General features: G+C 38.1%; 1 long non-coding RNA gene and 1 pseudogene across 1 annotated transcript; one reads left to right on the top strand and one right to left on the bottom strand.

Moving 5' to 3' along the window:
* The first annotated feature begins 321 nt into the window (after positions 1-321).
* On the top strand, positions 322-26,755 carry LOC143685981 (uncharacterized). The gene is made up of 4 exons (XR_013176829.1): positions 322-401; positions 2,433-2,511; positions 21,819-21,930; positions 26,566-26,755. It is a non-coding gene; the product is annotated as an uncharacterized LOC143685981 (long non-coding RNA).
* Positions 12,587-14,487, bottom strand: LOC143685631 (riboflavin kinase pseudogene; annotated as a pseudogene).
* Positions 26,756-27,781: the final 1,026 nt, after the last annotated feature.

The raw sequence follows: 27,781 nt of genomic DNA, 5'->3' as shown, positions 1-27,781 counted from the left end.
CTTAATGGTTACCCTGGGGATGATATCATCGTCTTAATTTAAAACTATTCAGATGGGATTAATATTAACTGTGTTAGTCTGAATAACGGTCCCCCAAAAGATATCTGCATCTTATTCTCTGGAACTTGTGGATGTTACCTTATATTGCAAAAAGGAATTTGTAGATATGATTAAGTTAAGGATCTTGATATGAGGAGATTATCTTGGATTATCCAGATGGACCCCAAATACAACCATATATATCCTTAAAGAGGGCAGAGGAAGATTTGACGCAGTCATAAGAGGAGAAGGCAATGTCACAATGGAGGCAGAGATTGGAGTGATGTGGCCACAAGCCAAGGAGTGCCAGCAGCTCCTAGAGGCCAGAAGAGGCAAGGAATGGATTCTCTCCAAGAGTCTCTGTAAGAAGTGTAGTCCTGCTAACACTTTGATTTCAGTTCAGGGAAGCTTATTTCAGACTTATGCTTTCCCATAGGAGAGAGAGTATGAATATCTGTTGTATTAAGCTGATACCAGTCAAAAGCAGTGGATTCTCTGCCTGAGGCATTCAAATGATCAATTCCTAAGACACCAGGGTTTCAAAGAGAGAAAAAATTTATTGCTAGTCATGAAGCAGGAGATCAGATGGCTTATTGAGCTAAAGATCTCTCTGTCTAAAGAGTTCAAGGTTTTTATGGATTCAAACAAGGGGAGGTGGAGTCAATACCATTTCAATAGCAAGTATAAACAGAAAGGAGGGTAGAGGTGGAATTATTACCATCTCAATAGCAAATATATGCAGAAACAATTTACAAATGTAAAGAGGGGAACTGTGCTACAACCAAGATAATGGTTAGGTCTAAGCTGATTCAAGTTCCTCCATTAGCAGTAGGGGGATTGCCCTTGTGATTTCAAGTTTACAAGTTAAAAAAGATGGGTAAGGGAAGTACAAGTGAAGGTCAGTCACTAGGTTTTTAGGATCACTAAGTCACAAGAGAAAAGCTATACAATCATTATCAGAGATCAAGGTAGCTGAATTACAGTTCAGAGATTTTAGGTATTTCCCATTTTCTAATATAGCAGAAAGTAAAAAGGAATATCTATATAATGATGTAGAATACCTCCTAAATTCTAAAGTCTTGGTTACAACTCCTTCCTCTCATTTGATAATTCTCTCAATCTTGAGGGATATCTGGGAGATGATCGTCCTAACTACTTCATGCTGAAAATAGGCATTACACATTATGGGTAGAGAAATGAACTGATTGTTGTTCTCAGAGACTGGGTTTTGGTACTTATCTGGCATAGGAGCAATCCAGAGGCTTTTGGTCTCTGACAAATAAACTTAATAAGTAAGGCTTTTATAGATCCCAGGGTATTCTTTAGGATTTCCAGGAACATTGTTGGTTGGAGCTTGCCATTATGTGACAGTTTGCAATATCTGGCTGAAACTTGCCAAAGAGTGACCTCCAGAATGATCTGTCAACTCTATTTGAAATCTTTTAGCCATTGAAACTTTATTTTCATCCTTTGATCAACTAATCCCATGATGCTCGTACTCATCCTGGAAGACATATTCCACATTGCAAGGGAGACTTACACCCTTGGAAGTCATGTCCCGTATAAAGGGGAGGTAGTGTGATTGTTTGCAGAGTTTGGTTTAGAGAGAGAAAGAGACCACATCTAAGCAACAAAAGAGCTTTTCTGGGGGTGACTCTTAGCATTAATTATAAGTAGGCAAGCCTCAAGATGGAAGGCTTGGCTTATTAAATCAGGATCCCCTATTGCTTAATAGAACAGAAGAATTACCCAGGTGGGAAAGTTTAATTGTTCCACTTTCTTTCTTCAGTCCCTCAAGGAACTTTGCAAATATTTTTCATATTCTGCCCCAAATACCCTGAAATGCATCAGGGTATTACATTAGCCTATACAGAATATCAAAATTTTATTTCCTATTCTAGCTTCCATGTCAAATAAAGCTGGATTCGTTTGTTTAAATAAACTGACCAGACAGGTTAAATTAGATAATGTGCTGCAAAAAATTTAAATTTTAAACAAAATAAACATTTATTCCTATGGTTTCCCACAGATGTTCAAGTCTTAAAATACATACAATATCATCTTTTACCCTGTATTCTGATTTACCTTAATCTTAACCAGATCAGTTTCATTTACATCTCTAATCAAAGCTTGATGCATTTTCCAGCATCCTTAATGGTTGCTGTTTGGAGTAATGCTGACCTTTAGAGCTGGAGAACTCTAACTCTGAGTCTCGAGATGTCACAAAGGTACCTAATAATAATATTGAATTATTGAAAAACTAGGCTATTCAAAAAGAAAAGCACCTCAATATTTAGAAATAAAAGTTAAAGCTTAGGAGTAAATTTGATGGATGTAAGAGCTTATAGTCAAAACCTTAATTTTCTTATAAGTTTTTTTTTTCTTTTGCACAGGCAGGTACCAGGAATTGAACCTGGTCTCCAGCATGGCAGGTGAGAATTCTGCCACTGAGCCACCATTACACTGCCCCTTGTAAGTATTTTTAAATGAAGCTACTTTTAGAAATATAATCATTTGACAGTTTTCTTATTTTGGGATTATCAATCTCAAACCATAGCAGAAGTTTTGTCCTGTTTCACCTTTACACATTTAACAGGGTTATGTTAATTAACAAGTAAAATATAATTTGTATATTTGGCTTGCTTCTCTTTTAAAGTCTCTTTTTGTTGCAGATGAAGTGCTGACTTATAGCTGACCACATATACTTTTAGAAAAGCATTAGAGCAAAGTAGTGTGACTTACATGTAAATTTGTTGTCTTTCTATGATCTGTAACCTTTTTTAAGAATAACTAAAACCATGTCTAAAGCAACATAGTGTTGTCTAACATCATACAGATCAATTTCAGGATATAACATGGACAGTGAGACCATTGTCAAGAACTTAGGAATTTTATACAATCTATAAGTATATGAATAATATTTCATTCATACAAATTTAGCTAACAAAAGGATAGAAATCATTTTTAATTATAATACTTTCCAAACACTTCCTATATAATATGACGAACAAATCCTTGAAACAGTTTTCCTTTAAAAATGAGAAGACTTGTCTTTTGAAATAAAGGATGATAAGGTCAACATAAACATCAACAGGGACATTATTCTGATATAATATAAAATCTTTGTCATCTAAACAGAACACTCAGATGATTAATGAAAACTTTTTATAACCTTTAATTGAGAGCATACCAATGATCCACATTATTTTAACAGTGAAAACTAAACTCCAGTTTTATACAAATACATGGTCTGACACAAAAGATCTTTAAAAAAAGTTATAAACAGGCTGTGCCAGTTTGAAAGGATTTATGTTCCCTAAAAAAAGCAATGTTTTAATCCTAAACAGTTGTGTGAGAGCAAAGGTTTCTTCTAATCCATATTCAGTACTATAGGTTGGAAACTTGATTAGGTTATCTCCACAGAGATGTGACTCAATCAATTGTGGGTATTAAACTTGATTAGATGGAGGCATGTCTCCACCCATTCTATGTGGGTCTTGGTTACTTTACTGTAATCTTATAAAAGAAGAAGCATTTTGGAGAAATCTTTAGAACACTGCAGAACCACAAAGCAGAGAGCCCACCAGCCAGTGACTTTTGGAGCTGAAGAAGGAAAACACCTCCCAGGGACCTTCATGAAACAAAAAACCAGAAGAGAAAGCTAGCAAACTTTGCCACATGCCCTTCCAGCTGAGAAAGAAACCCTGAACATCATCAACCTTCTTGAACCAAGGTATCTTTCCCTGGGTTCCTTAGATTGGATATTTCTATAGACTTGTTTTAATTGTGATATTTTCTCAGCCTTAGAACTGTAAACTGGCAACTAACTAAATTACCCTTTTTAAAAGCCATTCCATTTCTGCTATATTGCATCCCAGTAGCTAGCAAATTAGAACACAGGTCTACTAAATATTGGTCAACGTTGACTAAGAGACAGAATTCACTTTTCATAACTTTTCTATAACTTTCTATATCCATTCGAGTCTTCTTTTACATTCATTTTACTTTAGGACAAAACCATACTCCCTTAGACAAGCTATAATAAAATTCACTTTCACAAACCTTCTACAACTTTCCATATCCATTCAGGTCTTGTAGTCACCAGTGACTATTACAAACAAAATTCATTTTCACAAACCTTTTGCAGGAACAAACAATCTACTTTAATCAGAAAATATGATCATCTTAACATGGAGAATAAGAAAAATACTATTCATGCTACTTATAGTTATTATTTATCCAGAATGCATACAACTACAAACAAATTTGATAAATTGAGAAAGCCCTATGAACATGCATACTACTCTCCAATAACAGCATTCATGAAGGAAAGAAGAGATAGAAATACTACAAAATAATGGAAGAAGAAAAAATTTTATGCTTGTATTTAGAATGCAGCCAGGCATTTTTATACTTTACACTCACAACACATGAAGGATTACTTCACAATATGCCTAAAATCTCTTGGTCCAAGCCAGCACTACCTTCGAAGGTTAGAAGAGCTCAAGATTGATTTATAATCAGATCATCAATAATTAAGGAATTTATATCCAGAAAAGAAATCAACTTTTCCTCAATATTATCCCCAAGTACTAAATAATACCAGGAAAATGCTAGTTCACAAAATTATATATGGCTTCTAAAAAACCTGTTCAGAACTCTACCTATTCAAATGCTACGCTCTTATTGAAAAGTCTTACAAGTATCATACCTTCCATGAGATTTCCCCCTAGGTCATTCTTTAATTATATGTTCTTTAAAAAAATTCCTCCGGCATTTTAACTACTGTGTTAAGAAAATCGGGAGCCAAGATGGCAGCTTAGTGAGGAGTAGAATTTAATTCATCCTCCAGAGCAGCTAGTAAATAGCCAGGAACAGTACGGAACAACTGTTGGGGCTATGTCAGTGACTGGACACACAGCATACCCAGGTTTGGACAAGCTGGACCTGCTGTGATCCAACCCAGAACCATGAGTTCCCCAAGCCATGGCAGCTGGCACCCCTCCCCCACAAACTGCTTCCCAGAGGGGATAGAGAAGAGACTTTACTAGCATCAGGGGCTGAGTGCAACCAAGCTCCAATTGTGGAAATAATTAACAAATTTGACTACTAAAAATAGGTCCACAGCTCAGCTGAACCTGGAGTAAAAGCTTAGGTTGCTGGGTTTTGCCCCACTGCAGAAGGGACAGGGCTGAGTGAAAAAGAAAAAAGAAAAAAATCCCAGAGGTTTTTTTGGATCAGACAGCACAAAATACTTGAAAGGGTCTGGGCCCTGAAGGAAAGTAGGGGGCACATAGGACCTGGAGATACACAGAACAATGTACCAATTTAACCTCTTGATTGGCAAACCTGAGGAAGACGGTCCTGCTCTGAAAAGGATTTTTTTTTCTTTTCTTTTTTATGGCTGTGTTTCTATGACTTGACTCATCTTTGGATAGAGCTTCAGGGCCTCTCAGGCTCCAACTTCCCCAGGCATGGGCAGAATTAAGCTTGTTTGAGAGTTTATCTGGAGGCTGTGCCTTCCCCAGGAGAGGGGTGGGGCCCAGCTCAGGTGGGATCCCTCCCTGAAGGAATTCAGACCCCAGGGTCATAAAAACTGAAGCAATTAAATCCATCCTACAACCTCTGCTTTGTCTCAGCCACGCCCCCAGCAGGGAGAGTCTGTTGAAGTTAAAGGTACCACATCACCTCATGCTGGTGAGACCTGCAGACAGATAAGCACCACAGACTGGGAAGGATAGGAAAAACACAGGGTCAAGAGGCTGCATAGGAAAGTTTTTCAACCTGCTGGGTCTCACCTGCAGGGAAAACTGATGTAGGTGACTCTTTCCTCCTGAGAGGAGGCCAGTTTGGTCTGGGAAAATCTGACTGGGGTCTATAAAACCTAAGTAGACCCTCCTAAGGGGGAAAAAAGGCACAATACAGGCAGGGCAAGAAACAAGAAAACAAGAACTGAAAAATTCTTATCTGTTAAACAAAACCTAAGCTAGAGGTCTAAAATAAGCTGAACTGAACGTCAAAGAACAGATAGACAATAAAATCATCCAGCAAGAAAATCCTAAATCAAAAAAAGTGAAAACAATCTCCAGAATAAACTAATTAAGGAAATTGAATGCCTAGATGCCAGCAAAAAGTTACGAATCATACTAGGAAAATCGAAGATATGGCCCAGTCAAGGGAACAAACCAACAATTCAAATGAGATACAGGAGTTGAAACTATTAATTCAAAATGTTCAAACAGATATGGAAAACATCATCAAAAATCAAGTCAATGAATTAAAGGAGGATATAAAGAAGGCAAGGAATGAATGAAAAGAAGAATTGGATGCAAAAGACCTATACAAAGGTTGCTAAAAGAAATCACAGAAGATCTAAATAAATAGAAGGGCATATCATGTTTATGGATTGGAAGACTGAATATAGTTAAGATGTCAATTCTACCTAAATTGGTGTGTAGATTCAATGCAATACCAATTAAAATCCCAAACCTTACTTTGCAGAAATAGAAAAACCAATAACCAAATTTATCTGGAAGGGCAGGTGCCCCGAATAGCTAAAAATATCCTGAGAATGAAAAATGAAGTCGGAGGTCTCACACTACCTGACTTTAAGGTGTGCTATGAAGCTACAGTGGTCAAAACAGCATGGTACTGGCATAAAGATAGATATACTGACCAATGGAATTGAATAGATTGTTCAGATGTAGACCCTGTCATCTATGGACAATTGATCTTTGATAAGGCAATCAAGCCAAATCACCTGGGACAGAACAGTCTCTTCAATAAATGGTGCCTAGAGAACTGGATATCCACATGCAAAAGAATGAAAGAGGATCCATATCTCACACCCTGTACAAAAGTTAACTCAAAATGGATCAAAGACCTAAACATTAGACCTAACACCATAAAACTTTTAGAAGAAAATGGAGGGAAATATCTTATAAAACTTATGATAGGAGGCAGTTTCCTAGACCTTACATCCAAAGACAAGCATTAAAGATAGAAATAAATGGGAACTCCTCTAAATGAAACACTTTTGTGCATCAAGAACTTTGTCAGGAAAGTAAAAAGGCAGCCTACACGATGGGAGACAATATTTGAAAGTAAAAAGGCAGCCTACACGATGGAGACAATATCAAGAAAGGTCTAGTATCCAGGATATATAAAGAGATTGTTCTACTCAACAACAAAAAGACAAACAACCCAGTTACAAAATGGGCAAAAGACATGAACAGACACTTCTCGGAAGAGGAAATACAAATGGCCAAAAGGCATGTGAAAAGATGCTCAACTTCCCTGGCTATTAGGGAAATGCAAATCAAAACCACAAATCTCACACCCACCAGAATGGCCATTATCAATAAAACAGAAAATGACAGGTTCTGGAGAGGATGTAGAGAAAGAGGCACACTTATTCACTGTCAGTAGGAATGTAAAATGGTACAACCACTGTGGAAGGCAGTTTGGTGATTCCTCAAGAAGCCAAGAATAGAATTGCCATATGATCCAGTAATACCATTGCTAGGTATCTATTCAGCGGACATGAGGGCAAGGACGTTTTCACACCAATGTTTATAGCAGCATTATTTGCAATTGCCAAGAGAAGGAAACAGCCCAAATGTCCATCAACAGATGAGTGGCTAAACAAACTGTGGTATATACAGATGATGGAATATTATGAAGCTGTAAGTCAGAATAAAGTTATGAAGTATGTAACCACATGGATGGACCTTTAGGACATTATGCTGAGTGAGATTAGCCAGAAACATAAGGGCAAATACTGTATGGTCTCACTGATATAAACTAACATTAGTGAATGAACTTGGAGAATTTCACCTACAAGCAGAGACCATCAGGAGATAGAAATAAGGTAGATATTGGGTAATTGGAGCGGAAGGGATACAAATTGTGCAACAGAACTGATAGTAAAAATTTATGCAGCCTGTCTAGTTAGGCTACTTTTTAAAAAAATTTTTATTGATGCAATAACATACAAGCACATACATTCTTAGCATACAAACATTCCATACATAGTGTACAATGGCTCACAATATCATCACATAGTTGTATATTCATCACCATGATCATTTTTTAGAACATTTGCATCACTCCAGAAAAAGAAATAAAAAGAAAAAACTCATATATACCATACCCCTTACCCCTCCCTCTCATTGACCACAGTATTTCCATCTATCCAATATATATATATACATATTAATTTTTAGTTAAGCTACTTCAAAGAGGAATTTTGAGAATGTACTTAAAGTCCTAGATTATTTTATCAGTAGGCTTGCATAAATTTAGGGAGTAAATACCTAAGTAGAATAAAATTGTATTTCTTTGATGCAAAAAGTCATCATAGTGGGTGCAAGGGTAGTTCAATGGTAGAATTTTCGCCTGCCATGTAGGAGAACCAGGTTTGATTCTCATCCATGCACTTCCCTAAAAACAAACAAACAAGCAAAAATGTGAGAATGTAAGAATGATAGAGGGAAGAGAGCTGGGGGGCACATATGAAACCAGAAGGAAAGATAGACAATAAAGACTGAGATGGTATCATCTAGGAATGCATAAAGTGTACAATGATAGTGACTAAATGTACAAATTAAAAAATGTTTTTGCATGAGGAAAAAAATTCAATAAATAGTGCTGCAATAATGGGATTTTCACATGAAAAAATAATGGAATATGACCCTGCCATACTGCATACAAAAATAAATAATAAATAAATAAACAAACAAATAAATAATGATCAGAAACTTCATTCTTTAAAAGAACCCAGACCCTCACTGTTTGCTTTCTCCACAAGATTGGATAAGGATTAAGACATGGCTCTTTTGGGGTACATAATACTTTCAAACAAACACATAAGGCTATTTATATATATATATTTTATAAGGAAAATGTAAAGTTTTTTATTTCTTTTTATTTTTTTATTAATTTTTAAATTAAAAAAAATATATAATAAACGCAAGCATTCTTAACTTATGATCATTCCGTTCTACATATATAATCAGTAATTCACAATATCATCACATAGTTGCATATTCATCATCATGATCATTTCTTAGAACATATGCGTCAATTCAGAAAAAGAAATAAAAAGAAAACAGAAAAAAATTCATACATACCATACACCTTTCCCCTCCCTTTCATTGATCACTAGCATTTCAGTCTACTAAATTTATTTTAACATTTGTTCCCCCTATTATTTATTTATTTTTAATCCATATGTTTTACTCATCTGTTGATAACGCAGATAAAAGGAGCAACAGACACAAGGCTTTCACAATCACACAGTCACATTGTGAAAGCTATATCATTATACAATCATCTTCAAGAAACATGGCTACTGGAACACAGCTCTACATTTTCAGGCAGTTCCCTCCAGCCTCTCCAAAGGCTATTTATATTTTAATAATGATTTGTTTGCTATGGTTACCTTTGCAAAGGTGTTATTGGAAAATAATAATTTTAACAAACTGGCCTGTTCTGCAGCATTTCTTCCGTGCTTATCAATTCCAATCTCCAGACCCAGTAGAAAGAATTCTTAACTACACCACACCTCCCCCATCTTTCTGCATCCAACTCTTCTCCCACAGTTGCCTTAGGTGGATTGGCCATTATGGCAGGGATCAGTGAGACAGAAAGAATGAGGCTTGGTCTGTTGAACTTGGTTTTTGTTTTTGTGTTTGTTTTCTTCCCTCCAGCATGCAGGTAGAAAATACATTAAGTGAACATGTGAGAAAGGGCATGTGGGCATTCTCACAAAGAAAGGCAAGAGGCAAGAGGCCCCAGCACTGAGGGGCACTCACTTTTATAGCTTAACTTTACTTACTCCCTCTTCCTCTCCTTTTTCAGGACTCTTCTTTCTACCCCCCTGTTCTAGTTTGCTAGCTGCCAGAATGCAATATACCAGAAAAGGAATGGCTTTTAAAGAGGGGAATTTAATAAGTTACAAGTTTACAGCTCTGAAGCCATGAAAATGTCTAAATTAAAGCAAGTCTATAAAAATGTGCAAATTTAGGCACCAACAAGAAGTTACCTTCACCAAGAAAGGCTGATGAAGTTCAGGGTTTCTCTCCCAACTGGAAAGGCACATGGTAAACATGGTAACGTCTGCTAGCTTTCTCTTCAGGTTTCTTCTTTCATGGAGTTCCCCCAGGGGAGTTTTCCTTCTTCATCTCTAAAGGAAGGGAATGACAATCCTTCAGGTTCAAGAGTGAATCCTAGCTGGGCAGTTAGTTCCTGCTCAATTGGGGAGTAAGAGGGTAGTTGTGGCAAGTTGACGGCTGTGGGAATGAGGCTTAGAAGGCAATCAATTGAATGGGCTGTGGCTTTGGCTACCACGTTAGCCTGTTTATTCCTTCAGGAGATGTTAGTATCATCTCTTTGATGGCCAGAGCAATGAATTACAGCTATTTCTGTATCTCTTGGTGGTGTTTAATTGGGTTTCCACTGTCTGTGAGAAAGCCTTGCTCTTTTTACACTGCTGCATGAGCATGAAGGACTAGGAAGGCATACTTGTGTAGAAATTTAGCCTTTTCCTTTGGACTAGTTCTAGAGCTCAGGTGAGGGCAATTAGTTTTGCTTTTTGAGCTGAAATCCCTGAGGGCAGGTGTTGGCTTCACTCTAGCCTGGCTGAGTATGGCATATCCTGGTCTTCTTATCCCTTGGTCAATGAAGCTTTGTTCAGAAATTAAAACTTTTGACAGTTGTCATATATTGGGGTCATCAATTACAAACTATAGAAGTTTGCCTTGTTTCACTTCCACACATTTACTAGGGTTAAGTTAATTAACAGGTAGATACTTGTCTTGCTTCTCTCTTTTTTTTTTCTTAGTCAACATTTTTTTTTAATTTCAATGCCTGGAAACATTCAGACTAATTAAACTGGTACTGTAATTTCTTAAACTACATAAATATAAACTTTTCATTAAAAAACTTTTGAAAATGTTGACAATGTTTATTTAAAAAACAAGGCAACAATAAAATATCAAACAACTTTCATATACTTAAATGAGGACATAATTAGCAAACTAGTCAAACAAAATAAGCACAAATAATCTGTCTTTGTACTTTGGATGTTGTTTAACTGCTGCTTCATAAAATTACAGAGATCTTTTGCTCAGCCAGCTGAAATTATCCATGTTTCTCGATAATCCAATGTGCTTTAGATGTTTTCTATATACTTTATTCTAATTCATTTATGTAGATTAGGGAAACTGATATATAATGAGTTATTTCATCTTTAAATTTACCTTCTATATACTGCTCCTCCTTTCCAGCAAAGCCAGAACTAAAGTGAAAAATGATACAATGTATTTCAGAGGCCTAAAGCAATCTGTAACCTTAATTCCCCAAATATCAATTTCAAATTTCTCCCTACATAAACAAAGACTCAAACATCCAAAAATCATACAGTTAGCAGGAAGAAAAATGTATGAGATAAAGATTATTTAACAAGAACTTAATTATTTATGCTTTTCCCCCAAGCTATAGGCATTCTTTAGTCTGGCACTGAAACACATAACTACAGAATTTAGATTTTTTTCAGGTATGTAATTACATGAAAAATAAATTAACTTTCAACCTCTTTCATAGTTGAAGTGGCTCTTAAATATTTTCAGGGGAAAGGAGTCCCAAGAATTTTGTGTTCTTTAAGAAACTGGTATATATAAATGAACTGCTATATGTTGAACTAAATCTTAAAGAAACCTACAGAAGGTTTTTTTTTCTCCAAGTACTATGCAGATATGCATGGTCATCACTGTTCATATAGTGAAAGGATGGAATGGTAAAGGTAGATTCAGTCTGTGAGTGTACAGTTCTAAGCTAATCTAAATAGAAAAAACAAAATGGAAAACTTGACACTGACAACTGTTTAAAAGGAAAACAGAACGCATCAAAAAAAAAAAATGTTGAAGCACAAGTGTATCTCCTCTTAAGGAAAAAAACTGTATCCAACACAAAAATGAGAATTACAGATTCAAAAACTACAGATTTTTCTTTTGACTTGATACCAAAAAAAAGTGGAAGAAAGAAGTCAAGACCATTTAAAATTGAGGCAGGTTTATGTAAAAATGAAACAGAGAGTACAATGATTTCACCTCAAGAAGGAAATGACTGAAATAAATTTCACAAGTCTTCATGTCTATAATAAATTTATATTAATGTAAAAAAAATCAATGCACAATTATCAAAAATACCTCATCTCAAACTTTTTACCCATTATATGTATGTTTTATTTCCATCATAAGAAACTTAAGACCTTTCTCAGTGGTACATTTTAGAACGTTATGAAAGAGTTTTAATTAACATATTACAGAAAAACAATCTTGATTTTTAAATGAAATCTTTTTATTACTGTGGCATGATGGGTTTAATTTAACAGCTGAAGCATAAACATAGTAACTACATTGTACTGCTTAAACTAATTCACAGCTACAGAAAAATGATCGATTTTTAAAATATCACCAACATGAGACTGTCTAGTTATGAGCAGTGAAACACAAGAAAACAATGAATGAATAAATAAGATGTTTTCTCAGCAGTGGCCATTCATTATTTTGCTATTAGAAACCTGGAAGAAATTGTCTTCCTCAACCTCCAAGTGTTCTGGTAATTCTAGTCGTTTCTTAGCTTCTTCAATATCACCTTGAATTGCCGAAATATGTGATTCTAAAGAAAGTTCTTTTTTGGTCTGAGGTAACCAACGATGGCCAAATGGAGCATTTCCCCACAGAAGTCCTCTTTGAAGGTATGTATGATGGGAGTTTCCATGGACCTTTTCGTATTCTTGCAGTATGGATTCCATCCTATACCCACCAGCATCTTACGGACATTTCCATTTCCAACACTGGCCCAACCACAATAAATGCCAGTTCAGTTGGACGATTATCGACTACTTGTTCAGGAAAGTTAGCAGTAGGGATGCCCAGCTTCTTGGAACCACGACGGAATCCCCGCGCCACGTGGCCACGGCAAAAGTATGGTAAGTGCCTCACGACGCCACCCGCTTGCGGCGCGGGGTCCGGCCAGTCTGCGCCTCAGGCGGGGTCACCGTCCAAGAGATGCCCGGACTCTCCCGGAGCAACCGGAGGGCACGGAAGGGAGCTCGGCGTCTGGGGCGGACAACTGACCGCGTGGCTACGACCAAGCGCTGCGGCAGGATGTTTAGGGCGCTGACCGAGAGGAAACTCTCTTGCTTCTCTTCTAGAATCTTTTTTTATGAAGACGAAGTTCTGGCTTACAGCTGACTACGTGTACTTTAGAGAAGCATTAGAGCAAAGGAGCGTAACTGACAAGTAAATCTGGTTCTTTTATGATCTGTAACTTTTTCTAAGAATAACTAAAACCATGACTGACAACGTCATATTATTATCTAACATCACATACATCGGTATAACACGTTTAACATCTAACATCAGTATCAGGATATAACAAAAACAGTGAGAACATTGTCAAGTCTTTAGGAATTTTATACAATTTCTAATTATATGAATAACATTTCACTCATAACTTTAGCTTAACAGAAAGAAAGAAATCTCTTTTAATTATTGTAAAACTTCCTAAACACTTTGTATGCAATATGTTAAACTATGTTAGAACCTCACTTTTTCAAGGTGAAAGAACAAATCCTTTGTAACAATTTTCCTTTAAGAGTGAGAAGACTTGTTTTTTGAAATAAAAAATGAAAAGGTCAATGTAAACATCAGCAAGGATTTTATTCTGGTATGATAGAAAATCTTTGTCTTCTAGATGAGATACTCAGATGGTTAAGAAAAACTTTCTATAATCTTTCATTAAGAGCACACTGACAATCTCTATTATTTAAACAGAGAGAAAACATATTCATTCAGGTGTTGTCTTACATATTAAAACTACCCATTTTGTTTTAGAACAAACTATAGCCTCTTAGACAACTTATCAAATTTTTGTTAATTCTTCAATAATTGTCTGAAAGCGTTCCACCACTTCCCGTTTAAAGAGATACTGCTTTCAATGGGAAAAGGGCACTTCAGACTTGACCTGGATGCGCAAGGTACTACCCAATGGGCTTATACCAGGATGGCTTCATCCCATACAGACAGGTCTATTTGCTTAAGGATCTCCCTTGAAATGCTGAGACACCTTGATCTAGTAGGGGCCTCAGAGCAAACCCAGAAGTAAACATTAGCCAGGTGTACTAGTCTGAAGATGGCCCTCAGGAAGTGAAGAACATCCTTTCCTAAAAAGGAGGTGGAGCATTCAGGGACAATGAGAAATTGATGTAACACCAGAATGTCTTGAAGCATACAAAGGAGAAGGGTAGTAAAAATCCTAGTTCAGCTTTCTGTCAAATCCCATAACTAGAAAAGTCCAAGTAGAGGTAGGTCCAGAATGGCAGTTCAGGGCAGAGTAAGAGGTTCCAGTTTTGATTAAGAAATTAATACTCTTACCTGCCATGTCAAGTATAACCCAAGGCTCATTTATGTTGATGGTCAGATATGAAGTCGGTGGAGCCATATGCAGCTTCAGGCACCCTTAGTCTTCTTCATTTGCCATGAGAAAGGTTCACGGGGCTTTCCTGTTCTCCCTTCAAGAGATTATGCGGTCCCTAGACCAGTGCTCGTGTTGGCAACACTTGGGGCAAGGCCCTGATCAGTTGAGGGTTGTCTTGAGGTTTCTGGCACCTTGAACAGTGACCCTCTGACTCACACTTGAAACAAGGCCCTTGAGACTTAGAACCACAATTCAAATGACCTTGAGGGGAAAGATACTTTTAACAGTGACTGCAGTAAGTTGAGCCTGTTCTTCTCTGGTTTTCTGTTTACCTTTTCCTCTTCCTTGGCCTTTTTTTGATTGTTAATGTCAGAAAATGAAGTTTTATTATTATTTTTTTTAACTTTTTTTCATTGTGTAGTATAACATATGTACAAAGCAAAGAAATAAAAAAGCAATAGTTTTCAAAGCACTCTTAAACAAGTGGTTACAGGACAGATCCCAGAGTTTGTCATGGGCTACCATATGATCCTCTCATATTTTTCCTTCTAGCTGCTCCAGAATATAGGAGGCTAGCGGGCTTAAATACTTTTTTATCATCACAATCAACTTTTTTTCCTTCTTCTTTTTGTGAAAAATAACATATATACAAAAAGGCTATAACTTTGAAAGCACAGCACCACAATTAGTTGTGGAACATATTTCAGACTTTGACATGGCTTACAATTTCACGATTTTAGGTTTTTACTTCTACCTGCTCTAAAATACTGCAGACTAAAAGTGATATCAATTTAATGATTCAGCATTCATATTCATTTGTTAAGTTCTATCTTCTATGTATAATTACAACATCACCTTTGATCTTTCCATACCTCTCTTTAGGAGTGATTGGGCTATAGCAATTCTAAATTTTTGATATTGTAAGGGTCTGTCACTAATATGGGGTAGGGAGATGGAACTATCTAATGCTCTGGAGAGGCTGGGCTAGGTTTCAGGACTTCTCGGGACCAGGGACCCATCTGGAGGCTGTAGGTTTCTGGAAAGTTACTCTAGTGCCTGGAACCCTTGTGGAATCTTATATATTACCCTAAGTGTTCCTTAGGATTGGCTGGAGTGGTCCCAGTTGGGGATTGGCAGGTTATGATAGGTAGCAAGGTCTACCTGAAGCTTGCATAAGAGCAACTCCAGAATAGCCTCTCAACTCTATTTAAACTCTCTCTGCCACTGACACTTTATTAATTACATTTCTTTTCCCCCATTTGATCAGGATGGAATTGTTGATCCCATGGTGTCAGTTCTGGATTCATCCCTGGGAGTCATCTCCCATGTTGCCAGGGAGACTTTCACCCCTGGATGTCATGTCCCACATAGTGGGAAGGGCAATGATTTCACTTGCAGAGTTGGGCTTAGAGAGACTGAGGCCACATCTGAGCAATGACAGAGGTCCTCCAGAAGTAACTCTTAGGCATGCCAATAGGTAGCCTAAGCTTCTCTGCTATTTACAAAAGCTTCACAAGAGTAAGCCTCATTGTCAAGGGCATGTCCTATTGATTTGGGTATCCCTAAAGTTTGACAGGGTATTAGGGGATTCCTAGATGGTAAGGTTTAATAATCCCATATTCTTTCTCCCCTCCCTCAGAGGACTTTGCCAATACTTTTTGATTATCTGCTTAATATACTCTAGGATGTATCCAGGCATGACAATAATTTGTATAGGATTACAGGATTAAAGGACCTCTTTCTTATTCTATGCTTCCTGTGTTTCAGTTGTTCAAATGATCTATACAGATAGGTTGAATTAGATTATGCACTACAGAAAATTTCAGCTCCACATCAAATAAACTTTTCTTCCATTGGTCTCAAAGAGTATGTGTGGTTCTAAAATATAGACACTGTCTTCCTTACCCCTATGTTCTGAATTACTTTAACCCCAACCTGTTCAGCTTCGTTCTTATCTCCAAATATCAGTTTATATATATAAAACAGTGTCTCAGAATCCAGAAATAATAATCACTACTCTGGACTTAATGTGTCTGCTCTAAAAGCTTACAATCTAGGCCCCTGTTTTCTTATAAGTATTTTCTAAAGGTGACGATATCATTGTTGTTTTTTGTTTCTGACTTATTTGTCCCACCAAATGTCCCACATGTTGGTTCAAATTGTTTATGCCTCATGACATTGTTCCTTTTTGTAGCAGCACAATCTTTGTTCATAAGTATATACCATCATTCACCAATCTACTTCTCTGTCAGTGCATCCTTCAGCCACCTGCATCCATCGGGCATCATGTAGAAGGCCCAAAGTCCATCAACATTCTCAATTTTAGATAATTTCATTGTTCCCAAGAGACAGAAAACCAACAAACCATCCTCGCCAAATAGGAAATCTAAACCTCCTCTTAACTCTTGTCCCTCACCCCATTATTCTCCTCTGCTGTTGCTGTGGTAGTGTTGATTTCCTTTTGAACATAGCTCATAGCATGCTATTGCAGTTATCCCCCGTACCCTGGACTTAAACACTCTTACAAGAATCATATCTTTGAAGTAATTCTTTAGAGAACTCATTCATATTTCTAGTGTGAGTTGGTGGGACACGTAGCTCTATACAACTCCTTTCAATCTTGTTCATCTTCAATATGGTAATAAACTTCTAGACCCACTAAAGAATCCCATCCCTCCTATATATTCCAAAAAGGCAATTTTTAACAGGTTATTAATGGGAATTTGCAGGCCCATGGACAGCTTTTGCAGCTTTTTCTAAATATCAGGGACAGATTGGCTAATGAAATAGGTGACCAGCAAAATCTGACCTTCCTGGGAATCTGGACTTTCATTTAGTTTTTTCAGTGTGCTAAAGCTGCTGAAATGCAATATCACAGAAATGGATTGGCTTTTATAAAGCAATTTATTAGGTTACAAATTTTCAGTTCTAAGGCCGTGAAAATGTATGAATTTCAGGCATCAACAAGATGATATCTGGACTCTGAAGATAAAGCTGCTAGCTCTGAAACACTTCTGTCTGCCAGGAAGGCACATGGCTGACATCTCCTGGTCCTTCACTCCTGGATTGCATTGCTTTTAGCCTCTGATTCTACTGGCTTTCTCTCTAGGTTTCTGTGGGTCCTTGCTTGGCATATCCTGGGGTGTTCTATCTCCAAGCATCTGCTCTCAGTGTTGGCTCTTCAATCATCTGTGTCCTCTCCAAAATGCCCCTCTCTTAAAGGATTCCAGTAAGTGGATTAAGGTCCCACCTTAAATAGGTGAGGTCACATCTCTATGGGAACAATCTAATCAAAAGATCCCACCCACAATAAGTCTGCACCCACAAGAGGTGATTAAAAGTACATGGCTTTTCTGGGGTACATAAAAGTTTCAAACCAGCACATTAGTATACTTCTTTAGGGCTGTCACTAGCAGCCCCTGGAATGGGGTTGGGTTTTCCTTTTCCTTCTGAGTGATTTCTCTTAGATTATTACCACTAACTGGTTTGGTGATACATTTTCTTATGCCTTCTATTAAGTAGGTGACCATATGGTCCTTGTTATTGAGGTTGGCCTGCCCACTCCTACATGGGCATAACAAAGCAGCAAGTCCCTCTCAGGTCCTGTTGTGATAGAAAGCCATAAATATCTGGGTATAGGGAATTTCTGACTGCGTTCCCTGTCTCTTACAGACTGGAAGATGGATCGTAATTGAGAGTCCCATTGGAGGGCTATGCTTCTCCATTAGCTAGCTTATACAGACTGTTGGCAATTCTTATTTTCTGTGGAAAAGGAAATAGAGGAACTTGCAAACAGGTCAAGGACTCAAACCTCAACTGCACTACAGCCAGTGTGATGCACTACAGAGCCCGATGCATGTAAGACCTGGGCTCTTCCCTCTTCACTGGCCCAGTGTCTTGGGAACATGAGAAGCAAATTCACCAGGCATCGATGGGCCACATTTCCTAAGAGAATAGGTGCCCAGCAAAATCTGAGAGAATAGGAACCCAGTGAAAATGCCTAGATCTATGCTTCCAGGAGCTTTCCAAACACAGGTCAGGGACTTGAACCCCATACAGAGTGGTACCCACAAAACAGAAAAGTGCAGCAGTCAGAGCAAAGTGAATCATTCTAGAAGTGGAACTTAGGGCTTCAAGCCCAAGTTGAAGGGACTCGAACCACAGTACTAACTTCTAAATCCACCTTTGCTTTGCTGACCTGCTCTTCCAGTCAGGCATCCTTGCCTGGAAGAATTCCAGGACAACGCTCTCAATGAATCAGATACTTGAACCCTGTATAGACTCTCCACTGGCCCAAGATTTGGGGAACACAGGGAGTGAAGTCACCATGCATCCCCATATGTTCCTCTCCAGGAGATGTCTAGATGTATTATGCCAAGGTGAGGTCCCACCCCACCTAAGAGGAATCTAGGACAATGCTTCTAGAATACTTTTGTCCTCTAGTTTCCTGAGGGCTACAAAGCGAGTGTGCATTAAAAGAAGGGAAGCTTTATATTTGGCCACAATGAGTCTTAATAGAGACTAAACGATCAAGGCCTGTAGGGGACACACTCCCATTGGAAAGTACTCAGTTCCCATGGGTTTAAACTAGAGGTGATTCTCTAGAATGTCAAAGACAATACCTTGTTTGATACAAGTATCTTTAGCCCAGAATCCTGTGTTACAAAGGATGGAATATCTCAGAAGGCACCAAAAGCCAGATAGAGGAGAAAGAAGACTCTCATGGAGGCAGAGGGCAGGACCTCTGTTGAGGAGGTGAGAAGAGGAACAGATCAAACCAGAGGAATGATCTGAAGGACGAGGGAATGCCATTAGGTGAACAAGGATCAAGAGGTGGATCCCCAGAGGGGAAGAAAGGAAACAGTGTGGAAAAGTCTCAAAGAACTGAGGAAAGAGAGAGGAAAACATGAAGACTTGATGTGGCTCCATTGGACATCTGTGCAACGTGGAGAGAAGCCACAGTCAGGTCTCAAAGGCAGCATCACATGCTGCTCTGAATCTCCTTGGATCTGCATGGTGTGTTGATAGGTTTCTGTAGATTGAAATTATGTCCTGGGGGAGCTGGGTCAGACTCTCCAGATTCTTAGAGGGAACAGTGAAAGTGATCAAGAGGTGATCCTCAGAGGAGAGGAAAGGAGAGAGTGTGGAATTTTCTGAGAACTGAGGAGAGACTGAGAGGGAAAAAGAGAGAGAGAGAGGGAGGGAGGGAGGAAGAGAGAAACAGGGGACTTGATTTAACTTCCACTGGACTCCTGTACCACCCTGAACTTGGCTTTAAAAGTTTTCAATGGGGTGGGCCATGGTGGCTCAGTGGCAGAGTTCTCACCTGCCATGCTGGGGACCTGGGTTCGATTCCCGGTGCCTGCCCATGCAAAAAAAAAAGAAGTTTTCAATGAGGACAGTAGGATTTGAGAGTTCCTACACCTTTCTTTTAATTGTTTCCAATTATTACAGCTATTTCACTTAAAGCTATGATCAGGACAATTGGAAAAGTTCATTTCTTTTTCCTGAGGTAGCTCTCTGCTACCTTAGGGAAATTCTAGGAGTGATTTCTTTTTAATGTCCAGGTTGGTTTACAGTAATTAGAAAAACTAAGGCTTTGAACCCTGCTGCCTAGAGGATCCCCTTCCCCCAGGACCCCAGCATAATATTTTATGTCAAAAACCCCACTTATTTATCTTTAAACAATTCAAATAATTTATTAAAGAAGAGTGTGTAATCAATAAATTTATGTCTCTTTTACCAAGAGAGGTAAAGCTATATATAACCAAATTAGAACCAGGGCTCAAGAGAGTGTTATAAAGGAAAATAAAATTATGGTCCTCCAAAAAACTGCTTGTATATTGTTTGCGAACTTACCTCAAAAGAATATGCACAAAACCCTACCAATACAGAGGTAATACTGAGGAGTAGAACTAGGAAGAGAATTTTAATTTTCTATTACCATCTGGAGGTGTGAAAATATACACTGAATAAGCAGACAGACACAAATAGAAAGCTGGTCACAGAAAAAAATAAAAGAAATATACTTTTCAACATCTTTTATTGTGAAATATAACATATATACAAAAAAAGGAAAAGAATAATTTTCAAAGTACATTTAAACAAGTGTTTACAGAACAAATTATATAGTTTGTTATGGGTTACTATTCCACTATTTCGTATTTTTCTTTCTAGTTGCTCCAAAAAACTGGAGGCTAAAGGAAATACCATTGGAGTGATTCAGCAGTCATAATCATTTGTTAAATCCTATTTTCTCTGGTATAATCTTCCTTCTCCGTTGATCCTTCTCCCAGTCTGTAGAGATCTTTGGGGAATGCCCTTTCAAACTTTTTCATGTTGAGAAAGGGTGCCAACAATAAAGGATAGAGGGATGTAATTAGTTTATAATCTTGGATAGGCTGGCCCCTCTGGGTTTCAGGATTTATCTGGCCTTGGAACCCTCTAGGTTCAAGATACCTATAACTTCCTCTATAATTTTTGGAGGTTATAGGTATCAGGAAAGTAAACTTAGTGCATGAAACTTTTATAGAGTATCTGTTAGATCCCTAGGTGCCCTTAAGAGTTAACAGGAATAATGTTGGTTGGGGGTTGGCAAACTGTGGCAATTAGCAATATCTAGCCAAAGTTTGCATAACAGTAGCCTCCAGAATAGCCTCTCAACTCCATTTGACCTCTCTTAGACACTGATGCCTTACTATCACTTTTTTGTATGTTGTATGGTAGGGTCACATTTCATTCTTTTTCCACATGAGTATCCCATTATTGCAGCACCATTTGTTGAATTTTTGTTTTGTTTGTTTGTTTTGGGGGGAAGTGCATGGGCCAAGAATCACAATGCCTTATTTTGCTATGCTTCTTTCCCCCTTTTTGGTCAGGAAGGCATTGTCAATCCTACAGTACCAGGGCCAGACTCATCCCTGGGAGTCATGTCCCATGTTGTCAGGAAGACTTTCACCTCTGAATGTCATGTCTCATTGTAGGGGGCAGGGTAATGATTTTCCTTGCAGAGTTGGGCTTAGGGAGGAAGAGACCACATCTAGGCAACAAAGAGGTTTCCTGGAGGCAACTCTTAGGCCTCGTTAGAGGTAATCTTAGCTTCTCCACTACAGAAATAAGTTTCATAGGGGCAAGCCTCAAAATCAAGGGCTTGGCCTAATTTTTGGTGAGCCCTTAATGTTTGAGAGGGTACTAGGGAGTTCCCAATGGGAAAGTTTAATAGTTCCAAGTTTTTTCTTCAGTCCCTGAAGGTACTCTACTGATACTTCTTCTTTCTTTTTTTTTAACATGGGCAGGCACCGGGAAACGAACCCAGGTCTCCAGCATGACAGGCGAGAATTCTGCCACTGAGCCACCGTCACATCACCTGCTACCAATACTTTTTAATTATCAGCTCACCAGAATCTGGTATGTATCTGAGTATTATATTAAGCTATAAAAGGCCTTCTTCCTTTTCTGGGTTCCATGTGTTTGGGTTGTTTAAATTAGCTATCCGGACAGGTTGATTTAGATTGTATGTTACAGAAAAGTTAGGTTCTAGCCATAATAAAACTCTCTGCCTTTGGTCTTATACAGTAGGTGAAGGTTCAGAGAGCATTCACTATCATCTTTTGCCCTGTATTGTGATTCACCTTAGTCCCAACCAGATCAGCATCATTCTTATCTCTAATTGAAGCCTGATCTTCTTTTCAGCTTCTTTAACAGTTGTTGTATATAGCAATGCTGACTTTCACAGCTGCAGAACTCCAGCTCTGAGACTTAGGTGTCATAAATGGGCTCAAAGTTGCAGGGAAATACCAGCTGATAAACATATAGCTCAGTGTCTCAGAATCTAGAAATATATTTACAATTTTGGACTCAGTGTGGCTAATATAAGAGTTTACAATCTAGGTTCCAATTTTTTAAATAAATATTTTCTGAAAGAGACCAGAGCATATTTGCTCTTTTGTTTCTGGCTTATTTTGTACAATACATTGTCCTCAAGGTTTATTCAGTTTGTTGAGTGCCTCACAACATCATTCCTTTTTTGTAGCCACACAGTATTCCATTATATATATATCACAGTTTGCCTTTTGGTTTCTCAGTCATTGCACCCTGAGGCCCCCTCCATCCATTTGATATCATGTATAATGTCTAAAATAAACAGACCATCTTTTACAGTGTTCTCATTTGATTGTACAATCAACAGCACACTCAATTTTAGACCATTTCCTTGGTCCAAAGAGACAAAAAACAAACAAACAAACAAAAAACTAATAAACACAGCCTCACCAAATATCAAACCAAAACCTCTACTGGGCAGTGTGATGGTGGCTCAGTCAGTGGCAGAATTCTTGCCTGTCATGCCAGAGACCTGGGTTCAATTCCTGGTGCTTGCCCATGGAAAACAAACAAGCAAAATAAAAAAGCTCTTCTAATCTTTTGTTTCCACCCCTAATTATTTACTGCTGCTATTGCTGTGGTGGTATTGACATTTCCTGTTAACTATAGGCCATAGAATGCATTTTTAATTTCCCCCTGTACCCCCCTATTATTAACTCTTTTTACAAGATCAAACATTTGAAGGAGTTCTTGCAAGAACTTATAAATATAGAGTTAATTGGTGGGATACATGGCGCTATACATCCCCTTCCAATCATATTCACTTTCAATATGGCAATACTTATAACCCCACTAATTACCTACCATCACTTCTCTCCATTCCCTTATAATTAAGTTCAACCTTATTGGATAACCTTTCCCCCATATCTAGCTTCCGTTCCCTATATTCTACAGTGTAAACTTCTGAGATTACCTTTACTAGAATCATGAAAGTGAAATCATATAGTATCTATCCTTTTGTGTCGGACTTATTTCACTCAGCATTATGTTCTTAAGGTTCATCCATAATATACTTTTGAGGTGGACAAATAAAGGATTGAATATACATTTTCTCATTCTATTTCTGTTTTTTTGCAGAACAACTCTACCTGCAATACAGTTTTCTTTTCTATAGAACAGTTATCAGGCCATTTCTTTCCTAATTGTAAGTCATACTGAGGCTAGACTGTGCTCCAGAAATAAACTATTTCCTTATTGTCTTTCTCAAAGGCTTGTAACGAAAATCTTTCCAATTTTTCAAAGTATAGTGCAAAGGGTTATATTCAGGAATGCTATTAAAATTAAAATTTCCCATTTTACAGAATTTGCACAACCAGTAACCAATTAGGAACACGTGAAGAATATAAGTATAGTAACATGACAGTAACAATTTTTAACAGACATTTAACACTAAATATTTCAGTAACACCAATTAAACAACAATTAAACAACAAACAAACAAAATAAAAAACCTCTCCTAATCTTTTGTCTCCACCCCTAATTATTTACTGCCACTAATTATTTACTATACTGAACACACAAATTAACAATTAAAAATGCATTAAACACTTACTATACCTAAGAAACACACCAGTTAACAATTAAACAGGCAGACTTAATTTCTTTAAATACCAATTATTTGTTGGATGACTTATTTTTCAGGGGTATACTCAACAGACAAACTCAGGAAAGGGTCTTAAACGCTATATAGATAAACACAGTTCAAGGTCTTGAAGCCCATATAGACACACACAGGTCAGGGACTCAAACCCCATACAGAATGGTACCCAGAAAACAAAAAGGTGTGGAGGTCAGAACAAGAAAGATTGTTCTAGAAGCGGGACGCAGGGCTTCAAGCCCAGGTCAAGGGGACTCGAACTAGCATACTAATTTTCTGATCCACTTCTACTCTGATGACCCGCTCACCCAATCAGATGTTAGGACTTGGAACTAGAACCAGTTTCCTTCTTTGAAACTTATTAAGGTGCCCAAAGTGTCTGAAGTGCCAGCAGAACAGAGTGAAAACCAATTACCGAGCCTCTGGACTAACGAAAGTCCAGTGGCCACAAAAGTCTCAATTACTGTGTTTACCTGTCCTAATGGGGCTCCAGAGCCTCGGGCAGTCAGCCTCCTTGCTTCTTAGGACCTTTTGTCCCATTTGGGTTATCAGATTGTTAGAAAGAAAGCCATATCTGAAAGAGAATAAATGCTCACCTAATTGTGGAGAAGAAAAGAATTTATTCAAGATCTTGCAGGAACGGGTGCCCAGTTGAAAAATGGTGGTTGGTACACCAAACAATATAATGCTACAAATCTTATACCTAAGCCTACCATGTAGGCCCCTCCCTTGTTTCTCCACTGATTTGATACCCCAGAGGTTACAGCCTATCCAGACAGTCTAATTAATTCAAATTTCCTGCCAAAGATCCCCACTTTTGATGCTCTGCATTTCAATGACCCTGGCCGTTAGTTATTTAAACTTGTTTCTACCTATTTGGTGCCAATTTTAGGCTTACATCAGAGGCTCTCTCCTTCCCTGCCTGCAAGACTAGTTGAGCTGTCCTGCAGCCCTTTCCTACACCATCTTGTGTGAAAGCTAAACTAAATTTTCTTAGAAAATTGATACTGATCAAAAGCAGTGAAGTTTCTGCCTGATGTGCTCAAATAACTAAGTCCTGAAACATGGGGCTTTCAAAGAGAGAGTTTATTTCGAGGCACAAAGTAGAAGATCAGATAGCCTGCCAGACTGAAAATCTCTCCCTGAGTCTAAGGGGTTCAAGGTTGTTATGGATTCAAATAAGGGGAGATAGATCATTACATTTCAATAGCAAGTATAAGCAGAAAGGAGGGGAGATGAGATTATTACTATATCAATAGCAAGTATAGGCAGAAACAATTTACAAATGTAAAGAAGGAGAACTGTGCTAAAACCAAGTTAATGGTTAGTTCTGAAGCTGGACAATCCCAGGAATTCTTGGAGAAATCAAGACCTCAACCAAGGGCTAGCACTATGAGAGTTCTTGGCTCAGTCTTGGGAAGGAATTCAAGAACTAGCCAATGTGTAAACCAAGCAATTTAATAAGCTTGATGCTGGAGAACTCCAGGAGTTTTTGGCTGGATACCAGTGAGCCCTGGGAATTCTCTACTGGGTGCTGGTGAGCACTGAGAATTCTTGACTTGATACCAGAAAGCCCTGGATGTTCTAGGCTGGATGCCACAGAGCTCTGGGAATTCTCTGCTGAATGCTGGAGAGTTCTGGGAATTCTCTGTTGGATGACAGAGAACCGTGGGAATTCTCAGAGAAGTCCAAGCTCTGACCAGGGGCTGATACCATGAAGTTCTTGACGCAGCTGCAGGAAACTCAGCCACAGAAAAGAACTCAAGGACTAGTAAGTGTGTCCAGCCAAAGAATCCAAACACTATCCAGTGCGTACAGCTCAAAACTTTAATGCGCAGTGAAGGTACATGCTCAAAGATGAGTGTGGGCATTCTCCAGAGGAGGAGAAACAGTCTGAGGCTGGGATGCTTGCATTATAAGGACTTTGAGGGGCCCTTCCTCCTCTGTCTATACTAATAAGGGATTGATGAGCTGCACTTTTCATTGCTTCTTTTTTAAAAATATTTTTATTGAGATATCTTCACACACCATACAGTCCATTCAAAGTATAGAATCAATGTCTCACAATATCATCATATAGTTGTGCATTCATCATGATGATCATTTTTGGAACATTTGCATCACTCCAGAAAAAGAAATTAAAAAACTAAAGAAAAAACTATACATCCCATACCCCTTACCCCTCTTTCACTGACCACTAGTATTGCAATCTACCCAAATTTTTTAGCCCTTATACCCCCCTATTATTTATTTATTTTTTGTCTTTATTTTTACTCATCTGTCCATACCCTAGATAAAGGGAGCATCAGACACGAAGTTTTCATAATCACATGGTCACAGTGTAAAAGCTATATAGTTATATAAGCATCTTCAAGAATCAAGTCTACTGGAATACAGTCCAACAGTTTCAGGCACTTCCCTCTAGTCACTCTAATAAACCATAAACTAAAAAAGGATATCTATATAATGCATAAGAATAACTTACAGAATAACCTCTTGACTCTGTTTGAAATCTCTCAGTCAGAGAAACTTTATTTTGTCTCATTTCCCTCTTCCCCCTTTAGGTGAAGAAGGCTTTCTCAATCCCATGATGCTGGGTCTCAGCATATCTCCGGGAGTCATGTCCCACAATGCCAGGGAGATTTACACCCTGGGAATCTTTTCATTCATTCTTTTCAGGTGGGTACAGACCTGAGTGAGGGCTAGGTGTGAGGGGGCTAGGCGTGTGTGCCTAAAGGAACTTTTGTTATGGGGTTTAGGGTCACTTTCCCCTCTCTCCTTCCCGGTGTGACCTGCCTCAGTTCCAGCTGATTCAAGTTCTTCCATTAGCAGTAGAGGTGTTGCCCTTGTGAATAAAAAAATCAACAACAACAACAAAAATGGATAAAGGGAGTACAAGTGAGGGTCAGTCACGGTTTTTACAATCATTAGGTCACAAGATGAAAGCCATACAATCAAATCATTATCAGAGATCAAGGCAGATGGTTACAGTACAGAGATCCCTCTGGCTTCTCTAATATAACAGAAAGTAAACAGGAATATCTATATAATGATTCAGTAATCATAGTCACCCCCTAAATCCTAACTTCTTGTTCTGTTCCTGTTTTGTACTATTATTGTCATATATATTACATCTTTATACATTGTGAGCCCATTGACACAGTTTTATAATTACTGCTTTTTACAATTGTCTTTTAAAACTGATAGGAAAAGAAAAGGGTTACAGACAAAATGACACCTATGCTCTCATTTATATTTGCCTATATAGTGCTTTGTTTGGATTTGAGTTACCGTCTAATTTCTATTTTGAGCCGATTTCCACCTCTTTATTGCTATTCCCTATTTGCTCAGATATTGTTGCCGTGTTTCCTTTTAGATATCGTTTCCTTTAATTCTCTGAACATATTTATAATAGCAAATTTAAAGTTCTTGTCTATTAAATCCAAAGTCAGGGACATTTTCTGTTGACTGTTTTTTCCCTGGGTATGTGGTATCCTTTCCAGGATTTGTTGTTGTTTTTCTTGTTGCTGCTTATTTGTTTAGTGACTTTCTTGGGGTAACTTTGTGGATTCTGTATTCCCTGCAGTGTGTGGCCACCAGCTTTTAAAGAGCAATTGTTGTTGTTTTTTACGTCTTTTATTTTCTTTCTAAGCCTGGATTCCCCGGCGTCGCCTCTGGATCAGTATAACTTCGTGGTTGGCCAATAATTGGTCAGAAGTTTTGTTTAAATGCCTTTTCTTTATCTGTATGAGAAGATATGCCTTCAAACTTCAGGCAGTT

This window comes from Tamandua tetradactyla, chromosome 6, assembly GCF_023851605.1.
Source record: "Tamandua tetradactyla isolate mTamTet1 chromosome 6, mTamTet1.pri, whole genome shotgun sequence".
NCBI classification, from domain to species: Eukaryota; Metazoa; Chordata; class Mammalia; order Pilosa; family Myrmecophagidae; genus Tamandua; species Tamandua tetradactyla.
Note: the sequence above shows the minus strand (reverse complement) of the source record. Positions and strands in the feature narration are given on the sequence as shown.